Raw genomic sequence first — 13,196 nt, forward strand, 5'->3', positions numbered from 1 at the left:
ATGGTAAAAAGTAGTGCATTATATCGATATAAGGGTGCCATTTCAGATGTAAACCAGCAGCATACCACCCTGCATCCCACTGCTGGCTTGCTTCTGAAGCTAAGCAGGGTTGGTCCTAGTCAGTCCCTGGATGGGAGACCAGATGGTGTTGGAGGGCCAGTAGGAGGCACTCTTTCCTCTGGTCTAAAAAAAAAAAAAAAAGATCTCAATGCCGTCACACTGCCCTGTGTAGGGTGCTGTCTTTCAGATGGGATGTTAAATGGGTGACTCTCTGAGGTCATTAAAAATCCCATTGCACTTATCGTAGGGGTGTTATCCCCAGTGTCCTGGCTAAATTCCCAATCTGGCCCTCATACCATCCCGGCCACCTAATCATCCCCAGCTTACAATTAGCTCATTCCTCTCCCCTGAAACTATTCCCCAGGTTGTTGCTGTAAATGAGAACGTGTTCTCAGTCAACTTACCTGGATAAATAAAGTAGCCGTATTATTTTGAACACTATGAAAATGTCACTGGGTCAGTGAAACAATAGCCACTGTGACAAGCATGTTCATTATTAATATCAGGCTGTAATGATACAATAACTGTGACAGACTCTCTCCCTCTGGACTTGAGTTAACACAAACCACCTATCTATTCCAGCAGCTAGCACTGTTTTATCACTGTAGCCACTACTACCAGGGAGAGAGAAAGAGGGTTTTATTTTCAGCCTTAATATAACCACTCACTGGGGCAGAAATAGCTGGCTTAATCCAGTTTGGATGGTCACCGCTTTGCCTTCCAGGTCTACCTCAGAGGTTGCCATGTTGGATTTCAGTCGAAGACAGAAAGACAACCCTAAATTCTGGAAATGTCTTTTAAAAAAATATTCAAAATGATTCTAACTTGATCAAAAATGTCTGAATTGAAATATCAATAATAATTGTGGTATGATATTTCAAGGAGGAACAGGCATGGCAACACTGGTGAAAGTGGGGCATAACGTAGGCCTATAGTAATAGCATCACTATGACGACACAAACGTAGGAGACAAGTCGACCATCAGTATCTGGTGCCTTGGTTGGCACTGGGATATATCCAGAAGACCAATATTTATAGAACACCCTGAAGAAGAAGGAAGAGAAGGACATTCCTAGATGTGTAGGGACATGATGATGATAAGCTTAGAGCTGGCTGGCTGCACATTCACTCAATCAGTGTGGCGGTCTGTAGCATTTAACTAAGACGGAGATGATATGCACATCCCAAACTCGACAACTGGCCTATTTATTGCCTTAATTTACCTCATTTGCACTCACTGTATATAGACTTTATGTTTTCTTTTGTTCTACTGTATTATTGACTGTATGTTTGTTTATTCCATGTGTAACTCTGTGTTGTTGTATGTGTCAAATTGCTACGCTTTATCTTGGCCAGGTCGCAGTTGTAAATGAGAACTTGTTCTCAACTAGCCTACCTGGTTAAATAAAGGTGAAATAAATAAAAATAAAAAAAACTGGTGCACTTAGGTTTAAGTGCCTTGCTCAAGGGCACAGACTGATTTTCACCATGTCGGCTCGGGGATTCGAATTAATAACCCTTCAGTTTCTGGCCCAACGCTCTAACCGCTAGGCTACCTGTCGCCCTTGTTAATGAAATGAGAGGAATATTGCAGCGCTTTTTTTATTCCTGCATCATAATTGTTTTGACTTCTGTGAAAGAATAAAGCGATGGCAAGCAGCGATATTTGGTCAGATGGGGATGATAGGTCAGATGGGGATGATGGGTCAGATGGGGATGATGGGTCAGATGGGGATGATGGGTCAGATGGGGATGATGGGTCAGATGGGGATGATGGGTATGATGGGTCAGATGGGGATGATGGGTCAGATGGGGATGATGGGGATGATGGGTCAGATGGGGATGATGGGTCAGATGGGGATGATGGGGATGATGGGGATGATGGGTCAGATGGGGATGATGGGTCAGATGGGGATGATGGGTCAGATGGGTCAGATGGGGATGATAGGTCAGATGGTAGGTCAGATGGTAGGTCAGGTCAGATGGGGATGATTAGGTCAGATGGGGATGATTAGGTCAGATGGGGATGATTAGGTCAGATGGGGATGATTAGGTCAGATGGTAGGTCAGATGGGGATGATTAGGTCAGATGGGGATGATAGGTCAGATGGGGATGATAGTGATAGGTCAGATGGGGATGATGGGTCAGATGGGGATGATGGGTCAGATGGTGGGGATGATTAGGTCAGGTCAGATGGGGATGATTAGGTCAGATGGGGATGATTAGGTCAGATGGGGATGATTAGGTCAGATGGGGATGATGGGGATGATTAGGTCAGATGGGGATGATTAGGTCAGATGGGGATGATTAGGTCAGATGGGGATGATTAGGTCAGATGGGGATGATTAGGTCAGATGGGGATGATTAGGTCAGATGGGGATGATAGGGTCAGATGGGGATGATAGGGTCAGATGGGGATGATAGGGTCAGATGGGGATGATAGGGTCAGATGGGGATGATGGGGTCAGATGGGGATGATGGGGTCAGATGGGGATGATAGGTCAGATGGGGTTGATGGGTCAGATGGGGTTGATGGGTCAGATGGGGATGAAGGGTCAGATGGGGATGATGGGTCAGATGGGGATGATGGGGTCAGATGGGGATGATGGGGTTGATGGGTCAGATGGGGTTGATGGGTCAGATGGGGTTGATGGGTCAGATGGGGATGAAGGGTCAGATGGGGATGATGGGTCAGATGGGGATGATGGGTCAGATAGAATTTGTTCTTAACTGACTTGCTTAGTTAAATAAAGGTAAAAAGAAGTGGTTGTTGGCATTCAACGAAAAGCAACTCGTTTTCATGCAAATTTTTTCGCTTGAGAAATGCTGCACCAAACATTTTAGCTAGCTAAGACCTCGGCAAAAACGTAAAAATTAATGACAGATTTCTCGATTTATCTTCGATTAATTCTGACTATTTTGAGGAGGTGTTACTGACTATGTATGGTGTCTCGAGAGGGACAAACAGCAGCATAACTGTTATTATAACAAAGGTATTTTAAAGGCGTATCCTTGCACAGGCGTTCACTTTTGCATAGCCGAGTTCTGCTAGGAGCAAACACAACCTAGTCTGCAGGCGCCGTTAGGTAACACCAGCCTGAGCACCAAATATCGCTGCTAAACAAAGTTAAAAAGAAAAGGAGGAACTTGCCTTACTAAATATGTCCTTTCTGACAGAAAAAGACCTTCAAGGTACAGTTGTGTTAATATTCCCTAGATACTGTTTAATGTAAAATATATATATATATTTTTTCTACTAGTTATGGTGATGCACTAGATTTATGGGGTGATGCAAATGACTCTTTAGCCCATGACTGAACCTAGAGTGACGTAGATAGAGCTTGACTGGATTGAACCGAATTACGAGCTGCTCACTCTGCTAAACCACTCCTCATCATTACCCTGTAGTGAACCGCTCCGTACACCAGCCTCTACCTTTCTGCTCACACACACACACACACACACACACACACACACACACACACACACACACACACACACACACACACACACACACACACACACACACACACACACACACACACACACACACACACACACACACACACACACACAATGCTTTGAAGTGCTGGAAATTAACAGCTTCAATATTCAAAGTGGGAACCATGCTGTGGAAAGAGAGCGAGAGAACTAGACAGAGAGAGAGAATGAGAGAACTAAAGAGAGAGAATGAGAGAACTAGAGAGAGCGAGAGAACTAGAGAGAGCAAGAGAGAACTAGAGAGAGAAAGAGAGAACTAGAGAGAGTGAGAGAACTAGAGAGTGAGAGAACTAGAGTGAGAGAACTAGAGTGAGAGAAAGAGAGAACTAGAGAGAGTGAGAGAACTAGAGTGAGAGAAAGAGAGAACTAGAGAGAGTGAGAGAGAATGAGAGAACTAGAGAGAGAAAGAGAGAACTAGAGAGAGTGAGAGAACTAGAGTGCGAGAAAGAGAGAACTAGAGAGAGTGAGAGAACTAGAGTGAGAGAAAGAGAGAACTGGAGAGAGTGAGAGAGAATGAGAGAACTAGAGAGAGTGAGAGAACTAGAGTGCGAGAAAGAGAGAACTAGAGAGAGTGAGAGAACTAGAGAGAGAAAGAGAGAACTAGAGAGAGTGAGAGAACTAGAGAGAGTGAAAGAGAGAATGAGAGAACTAGAGAGAGTGAGAGAACTAGAGAGAGAAAGAGAACTAGAGAGAGAAAGAGAGAACTAGAGAACTAGAGAGAGAAAGAGAGAACTAGAGAGAGAAAGAGAGAACTAGAGAGAGAAAGAGAGAACTAGAGAGAGAAAGAGAGAACTAGAGAACTAGAGAGAGAAAGAGAGAACTAGAGAGAGTGAAAGAGAGAGCGAGAGAACTAGAGAGAGTGAGAGAACTAGAGAGAGAAAGAGAGAACTAGAGAGAGAAAGAGAGAACTAGAGAACTAGAGAGAGAAAGAGAGAACTAGAGAGAGAAAGAGAGAGTGAGAGAACTAGAGAGAGAAAGAGAGAACTAGAGAGAGTGAAAGAGAGAGCGAGAGAACTAGAGAGAGCGAGAGAACTAGAGAGAGTGAAAGAGAGAGCGAGAGAACTAGAGAGAGCGAGAGAACTAGAGAGAGAAAGAGAGAACTAGAGAGAGCGAGAGAACTAGAGTGAGCGAGAGAACTAGAGAGAGAAAGAGAGAACTAGAGAGAGAAAGAGAGAACTAGAGAGAGAAAGAGAGAACTAGAGAGAGAAAGAGAGAACTAGAGAGAGAAAGAGAGAACTAGAGAGAGTGAGAGAACTAGAGTGCGAGAAAGAGAGAACTAGAGAGAGTGAGAGAACTAGAGTGAGAGAAAGAGAGAACTGGAGAGAGTGAGAGAGAATGAGAGAACTAGAGAGAGTGAGAGAACTAGAGTGCGAGAAAGAGAGAACTAGAGAGAGTGAGAGAACTAGAGAGAGAAAGAGAGAACTAGAGAGAGTGAGAGAACTAGAGAGAGTGAAAGAGAGAATGAGAGAACTAGAGAGAGTGAGAGAACTAGAGAGAGAAAGAGAACTAGAGAGAGAAAGAGAGAACTAGAGAGAGAAAGAGAGAACTAGAGAGAGAAAGAGAGAACTAGAGAGAAAGAGAGAACTAGAGAGAGAAAGAGAGAACTAGAGAACTAGAGAGAGAAAGAGAGAACTAGAGAGAGTGAAAGAGAGAGCGAGAGAACTAGAGAGAGTGAGAGAACTAGAGAGAGAAAGAGAGAACTAGAGAGAGAAAGAGAGAACTAGAGAACTAGAGAGAGAAAGAGAGAACTAGAGAGAGAAAGAGAGAGTGAGAGAACTAGAGAGAGAAAGAGAGAACTAGAGAGAGTGAAAGAGAGAGCGAGAGAACTAGAGAGAGCGAGAGAACTAGAGAGAGTGAAAGAGAGAGCGAGAGAACTAGAGAGAGCGAGAGAACTAGAGAGAGAAAGAGAGAACTAGAGAGAGCGAGAGAACTAGAGTGAGCGAGAGAACTAGAGAGAGAAAGAGAGAACTAGAGAGAGAAAGAGAGAACTAGAGAGAGAAAGAGAGAACTAGAGAGAGAAAGAGAGAACTAGAGAGAGAAAGAGAGAGAACGAGAGAAAGAGAGAGAATGAGAACGAGAGAAAGAGAGAGAACGAGAGAAAGTGAGAGAACGAGAGAAAGTGAGAGAACGAGAGAAAGTGAGAGAGGGAGAACGAGAGAAAGTGAGAGAGGGAGAACGAGAGAAAGTGAGAGAGGGAGAACGAGAGAAAGTGAGAGAGGGAGAACGAGAGAAAGTGAGAGAGGGAGAACGAGAGAAAGTGAGAGAGGGAGAACGAGAGAAAGTGAGAGAGGGAGAACGAGAGAAAGTGAGAGAGGGAGAACGAGAGAAAGTGAGAGAGGGAGAACGAGAGAAAGTGAGAGACGGAGAACGAGAGAAAGTGAGAGACGGAGAACGAGAGAAAGTGAGAGAGGGAGAACGAGAAAGAGAACTAGAGAGTTAACGAGAGAGAACAAGACAGAGAAAGAACAGGTAAGTACAGTAGGTGAACAGACTAGGTGATACATTCCATCTGAGGAAGCTCTGGGCTCAGTGGGCCGGCTGTTCAGCTCCCTGCTGCTCAGATTGAGGATCATCCATGTGAACCCAGTCACCTGCTGTTACAGCGGCTCACACTTCTACCCAGTCAGCTGTACAGGAGGAGCAGCAGCACATCTGGCTCCAGTCAAGAGAAAGACTGCTGCTGCTACTTGTGATATTAGAGTATGAATGTACCGGTGCCACACATACACAACAGCTATGATAATCACCACGAATGTGTCTTAGCGACAGCTATGATAATCACCACGAATGTGTCTTAGCGACGGCTATGATAATCACCACGAATGTGTCTTAGCGACGGCTATGATAATCACCACGAATGTGTCTTAGCGACAGCTATGATAATCACCACGAATGTGTCTTAGCGACAGCTATGATAATCACCATGAATGTGTCTTAGCGACAGCTATGATAATCACCACGAATGTGTCTTAGCGACAGCTATGATAATCACCATGAATGTGTCTTAGCGACAGCTATGATAATCACCATGAATGTGTCTTAGCGACGGCTATGATAATCACCATGCATGTGACTTACAGTGGGGAGATAATGTATTCAAATGGCAGAGAGAGAAAGATTACTTCCCTGATTGAACAAGACTTATGAGTTGGGTGTTTTTGAGAAGGCAGGGACTGAAGATTAAGGGAAGCAACAAAAAAAATAAGATTTTGTTGTTGTTTCAAAGTCAATATTGACACTATGGGTGAGTTTAGTTTTGTTAGAGCGACCAGTGACGAGTTTAAGAAGACAAAGAAGGCATTGAGTAGCCTAATAAACATGAGTGTGGAGTTTATTATTCATAATGCGGGCCACGTAGTTTGAAAATGAACAATCATTCACCATGCTTGCTTTGCCTCAGGATAAACGAACACACACACACACACACACTGTCAAGCACGCACACACATACCCACACACACACCATCTGTCATAGTACAGCTGTGTGACAGCCTCCCTGAGGGACGACACGAGAGACGACAGCTCTAGCCATCACTCCCGCAGTACAGCCTGCACACTCCCGCGTAGACAGCCTGCCACCTCCACAGCGAGCAGCCTAGCCCCCCCAGCAGTGCAGCTTCTAGAACCATCACTCACACAGCAGTAGACAGTCTTCTAGAACCATCACTCACACAGCAGTAGACAGTCTTCTAGAACCATCACTCACACAGCAGTAGACAGTCTTCTAGAACCATCACTCACACAGCAGTAGACAGTCTTCTAGAACCATCACTCACACAGCAGTAGACAGTCTTCTAGAACCATCACTCACACAGCAGTAGACAGTCTTCTAGAACCATCACTCACACAGCAGTAGACAGTCTTCTAGAACCATCACTCACACAGCAGTAGACAGTCTTCTAGAACCATCACTCACACAGCAGTAGACCTCATTCTTCTCAGTCAAACATTCTCCATCATTCATGTTATTGTATACTTGGGTTTCGTCTTAAATGGCACCCTATTTCCGATAGTGCACTACTTTTGGACCGTATGTGTAGTGCACTAGGGAATAGGGTGCCATTTCAGATGCCTCCTAGGTTAACCCTGTTTGTCACGCCTTCCCCCTCCATATATCAACACCACCAATGTCCATGAAGACAGATAGTGTATGTATTGTTTCTAACCCCTCCTCTGGCTCCCAGCTGTTCACGACTGGGGGTCAAATTAGAAAACAACAAAACTGAGCATCCACTTTATCATCCTATGTCTGTTTAAAACACGTAATATCCACAGAGGAAAGGATTTCTACTGAACCATCAAGATAAACAGGGACAGAAGGGATAGTGTGTACATCTGCTGCAGAGCTAAGGGGACAGTGTGTGTGTGTGTGTGTGTGTGTGTGTGTGTGTGTGTTCCACCGCTGGATCTAAATAGACTTGAGGGATTAAAGGGGAAGAGCCCCCTTTGGGCTGCACTGACAACACAGATCTGATGATCTGCTCAGAAACAAGGGAGGAGGGGAGAGCGGGAGACCCCCTGTCCTTATCCCTCTATCATCATCCCTCCATCTCCTTCCTCATCTAGGACCCAGAGAAAGGAGCGGGAGGAGGGGATAGAGGGATGGAGAGCCCTAGGGTGGACCAGTAACCTTTCACCCCCAACACCTGCCAAACCATCCTGTGAGGGAGTCCAAAAGCCATGCGCGCGTACACACACACACACACACACACACACACACTAGTTAATAGAAGACTTCCATTGCTCAGGCAATCCATTTAGTCACACATCATTGCTGCTTACTCATGTAGACTTTACACATCAATAAGCATTCTAAAGGCCCAGATTTACTGCAAATCATATAAAGATCACCGATGCAAAGATCAAGGCCCGTATTCATAAAGAGCCTCAGAGTAGGAGTAGTAACCTAGGATCCCCCTGTCCATGTAATCTTATTCGTTATGCTCTAAAAGGCTAAACCAATCCTAGACCAGCACAGCTATTCTGAGACATTTTATGAATCAGGGTCCAGATTTCTGATTACTTACTAATGTATAAAGATTATTAATACTGACAGAAACACATGCAGTATGTCTCTCTGACCCAGTTGCCCAGCAAGCAACTACTGTCGTCCCTATCGAAGAGAGGAGGGTCTCAGCTTTCTGTAGGTATCATTTTATTTCTCATCTCTCAATATTGAGCTCAGTAGCAACTATTTTACAAACAATATATTTGATATGGCTTTGAGATGCGGAGTGGCGCAGGCATCGGTCATTGCAAGGGCATATAGGTCTCACTGGGTAAAATACAACCACTAACTTATTTTAGGACATTAACCGTACCGTTAGATTAATACATGGCTATTAGCAGTGGGTATTATATTTACAGTTAGCGATCTAACTAATGTGTTTTGAGTTTCCACTTCCTCGGGTGTTGAATTAGCCCCAAATTAATTAGCCTATGATTAGTGTATCACAGGAGGTTGGTGGCACCTTAATTTGGGAGGACGAGCTCGTGGTAATGGCCGGAGCGGAATCGGTGGAATGGTATCAAATACATGGAAACCATGTGTTTGATGCCATTACATTCACGCCGTTCTAGTCATTATTATGAGCCGTCCTCCCCTCACCAGCCTCCACTGTAATGCACATAATGTTAGACTGGAGCCCTGATTTCTGTTTGAGGTTGAACACTAGCGTCACTGTACTGCCATCCATGACTTTAAAAAAGTCACTGACACACTCTTTCTATAGCCCATGGCTGACGTTATCACTTGATGCTATCACTCGCAGACAAACGACATCACAAGCTAGGCTGAACTATGGATGACTCAGTACCTCCTCCCTTCTCTAGATGCTGGGAGACAAAGGGGAGGGGGATAGGAGGGCAGAGAAGGGGAGTGGAAGAGAAGGAGGAGATAATACATCACATGCCTTGTCCCGCCGGGCCTCGGGAGGGACAGCTGAGGAGAAGGAGTGAACAGTCTTTCATATCTAGGGCCTCTTTATCCTTCCACCTCCCCCCTCTCCTGTTGTATCATAGCAGCTCCTCCTTCATCTCCTCTCCTGTTGTATCATAGCAGCTCCTCCTTCATCTCCTCTCCTGTTGTATCATAGCAGCTCCTCCTTCATCTCCTCTCCTGCTGTATCATAGCAGCTCCTCCTCCATCTCCTCTCCTGCTGTATCATAGCAGCCCCTCCTCCATCTCCTCTCCTGTTGTATCATAGCAGCCCCTCCTTCATCTCCTCTCCTGTTGTATCATAGCAGCCCCTCCTCCATTTCCTCTCCTGTTGTATCATAGCAGCCCCTCCTCCATCTCCTCTCCTGTTGTATCATAGCAGCCCCTCCTTCATCTCCTCTCCTGTTGTATCATAGCAGCCCCTCCTCCATCTCCTCTCCTGCTGTATCATAGCAGCCCCTCCTTCATCTCCTCTCCTGTTGTATCATAGCAGCCCCTCCTCCATCTCCTCTCCTGTTGTATCATAGCAGCCCCTCCTCCATCTCCTCTCCTGTTGTATCATAGCAGCCCCTCCTCCATCTCCTCTCCTGTTGTATCATAGCAGCCCCTCCTTCATCTCCTCTCCTGCTGTATCATAGCAGCCCCTCCTTCATCCCTCCCCTCTCCTGCTGTATCATAGCAGCCCCTCCTCCATCTCCTCTCCTGTTGTATCATAGCAGCCCCTCCTTCATCCCTCCCCCCTCTCCTGCTGTATCATAGCAGCCCCTCCTCCATCTCCTCTCCTGCTGTATCATAGCAGCCCCTCCTTCATCCCTCCCCCCTCTCCTGCTGTATCATAGCAGCCCCTCCTTCATCCCTCCCCCCTCTCCTGCTGTATCATAGCAGCCCCTCCTCCATCTCCTCTCCTGTTGTATCATAGCAGCCCCTCCTCCATCTCCTCTCCTGTTGTATCATAGCAGCCCCTCCTTCATCCCTCCCCCCTCTCCTGCTGTATCATAGCAGCCCCTCCTCCATCTCCTCTCCTGTTGTATCATAGCAGCTCCTCCTTCATCTCCTCTCCTGTTGTATCATAGCAGCCCCTCCTTCATCATCATAGCAGCCCCTCCTTCATCTCCTCTCCTGTTGTATCATAGCAGCCCCTCCTTCATCTCCTCTCCTGTTGTATCATAGCAGCTCCTCCATCATCATAGCAGCCCCTCCTTCATCTCCTCTCCTGCTGTATCATAGCAGCCCCTCCTTCATCTCCTCTCCTGCTGTATCATAGCAGCCCCTCCTTCATCATCATAGCAGCCCCTCCTTCATCTCCTCTCCTGCTGTATCATAGCAGCCCCTCCTTCATCTCCTCTCCTGTTGTATCATAGCAGCCCCTCCTCCATCTCCTCTCCTGTTGTATCATAGCAGCTCCTCCTTCATCTCCTCTCCTGTTGTATCATAGCAGCTCCTCCTTCATCTCCTCTCCTGTTGTATCATAGCAGCTCCTCCTTCATCTCCTCTCCTGTTGTATCATAGCAGCTCCTCCTTCATCTCCTCTCCTGTTGTATCATAGCAGCTCCTCCTTCATCTCCTCTCCTGCTGTATCATAGCAGCCCCTCCTCCATCTCCTCTCCTGTTGTATCATAGCAGCTCCTCCTTCATCTCCTCTCCTGTTGTATCATAGCAGCCCCTCCTTCAACTCCTCTCCTGTTGTATCATAGCAGCCCCTCCTTCATCTCCTCTCCTGCTGTATCATAGCAGCCCCTCCTTCATCCCTCCCCCTCTCCTGCTGTATCATAGCAGCCCCTCCTTTATCCCCCCCGCTGCCTAATACTAGCCACTCCCGCAGGATATCAGAAATTCTCTTTCTCACCCAACTCCCTAACCCCAATCCCAACATCCCATTTTGCCTTCTCGAACTAGTTAAATAAAGGCTAAATAAAACTCAAAATTCCAACTCTCTTCTGCCCTTTCCTTCCCACCGCACCCATTCTTCTGCTGTTTCATCACAGAAGCTCCTCATGAGGAATATCAGAAATTCCCTTTCTCATTTAACTCCCATATCTATCCATTCTCTTCCCTCCCGATTTACAAGCTTCCCTCCTCAACTCAGATTTACATCCTTCCCCATTCCTCACCTACTGTCTAAGCAGCCCCTCCAGAGGAATGTAAAAAAAAAATATCCTCTTCTCAATTTAACTCTCAACTCCACCCCTCCCCTCCTCCTACCATCCCCAGAAATACCTCTCCCGCTTAAGGATGCCTCTGTCAGGGATGGACGTGTCAGGGATGGACGTGTCAGGACACCAGAGACAGAGCCTGGCCGGGGGAAGGATAACAGGACAGGGGTATCTCTAGAGCAGATAACCCTGAGAGTCCAGGTCAGGTCACTAGCCTAAAATAAGCCTGAGAGAGGTCTGGATGAAACCTGGCTTACGGTATAGACTGTGGACTAAGCAGAACAATACTAAAGAGCTGTTGGTTTGAATAAAGAACCCTGACTTTGATTCCTGTGGATTAATAACACAATTAAAGCTTGTTTTTCATTTGGGAAAATAACTGTTAGGCTTGGGTAGGTCCAGTTAGGCTTTTTCAAGAACTAGAGATTTGCATGAAATTCTAAGAATCGGTGTTCTCTCTCCCAGCTGGGCGTCCTTACAACACTGCTGGCCACAATGTCTGCTACACTCCTTATGAAATGTTTATCAGCTGTGAAAACTAAAAGGCACACCTTTTTAAAGAATGCAAGGCCAACATTTCTTAAGAAATTAGAACCACACACACAAAGTTCTCCATGCCGAGAACTGAAAGAGGGTGTTCTTGAAGAGCTCAGTACAAAAAGTTAAATGTTATGATCCAGAGTTTCTTAGACCACCTTTTGTATGATTTTTCTGAGCGTTTTCAGGTTCCTCCTAACCTTAAGCCTTGACATTCATCTTTCCATTTTTGCTCTGTATTTAGTGTGGGCTGCAGATTACACACACACACAGCTTGGTGTAGGCTGCTGATTACAGCATTAGAGACCATACAAAAGACCTGAGGACTGACGTTCCCTGCAGCCTTCTATGGCGCCACACTTCATTGTGTTCAGGGGCCCTCCCTGTTGCATTGAGGAGAAGAACACTCAGTGAAGAACATGCCGTGTTTGTCTGAATTCACACCAGACCACAGTGCTATAATAATTTATTTAATGAGGCAGAGAGAGAGAGGGAGAGAGAGAAAGAGGAGAGGAGGAGGAGAGAGAGAGAGGGGGAGAAAGAGAGCGAGTGTGAGTGTGAGAGACAAGGGGGGAGAGGGAGAGGAAAGAGCGAAAGAGAGAGAGGGAGAAAAGGAAAGAGCGAAAGCGCTGGAAAGGCTGGTAGAAAGGGACTGGGAACTGGGACTGTGTCTGGCAGCAGCGATGCTGGTTGGTTTAGGCCTTGGCATCCTACCCCCCGTCCTGAGTCTTACCATCAAACGACTAACTAAACGAATATGGCCTGGCAATGGAGCAAAGCACTTCAGTTAAACCATATCAAAGCAAGGCGTTTTCTACAGAGAAACATTTTACCCTTGAAGTGACCTTTTCTTAAAACAGAACATGCCGCTGGAGTGGAGTGGAGGGCATAGCAGTGGGCTATAGGATGGTTTTTGTAATGCATTCTTGAGAACATGACATTTCCACTGATGTCTATACACTTCAGTGGCATATCAGGACAGGCAATAAGAGGAGGGGATGAAGTA

General features: G+C 46.0%; 1 protein-coding gene across 5 annotated transcripts in view; it reads right to left on the reverse strand.

The window, feature by feature from the left end:
* The window catches only part of LOC106570560 (rho family-interacting cell polarization regulator 2), a 93,700-nt gene that overhangs the window by 53,600 nt on the left and 26,904 nt on the right, over nucleotides 1–13,196 (reverse strand). The window lies entirely within an intron of this gene.

The sequence above is a fragment of the Salmo salar genome, chromosome 14, assembly GCF_965601325.2.
Source record: "Salmo salar chromosome 14, fSalSal1, whole genome shotgun sequence".
In the NCBI taxonomy this organism is placed as follows: Eukaryota; Metazoa; Chordata; class Actinopteri; order Salmoniformes; family Salmonidae; genus Salmo; species Salmo salar.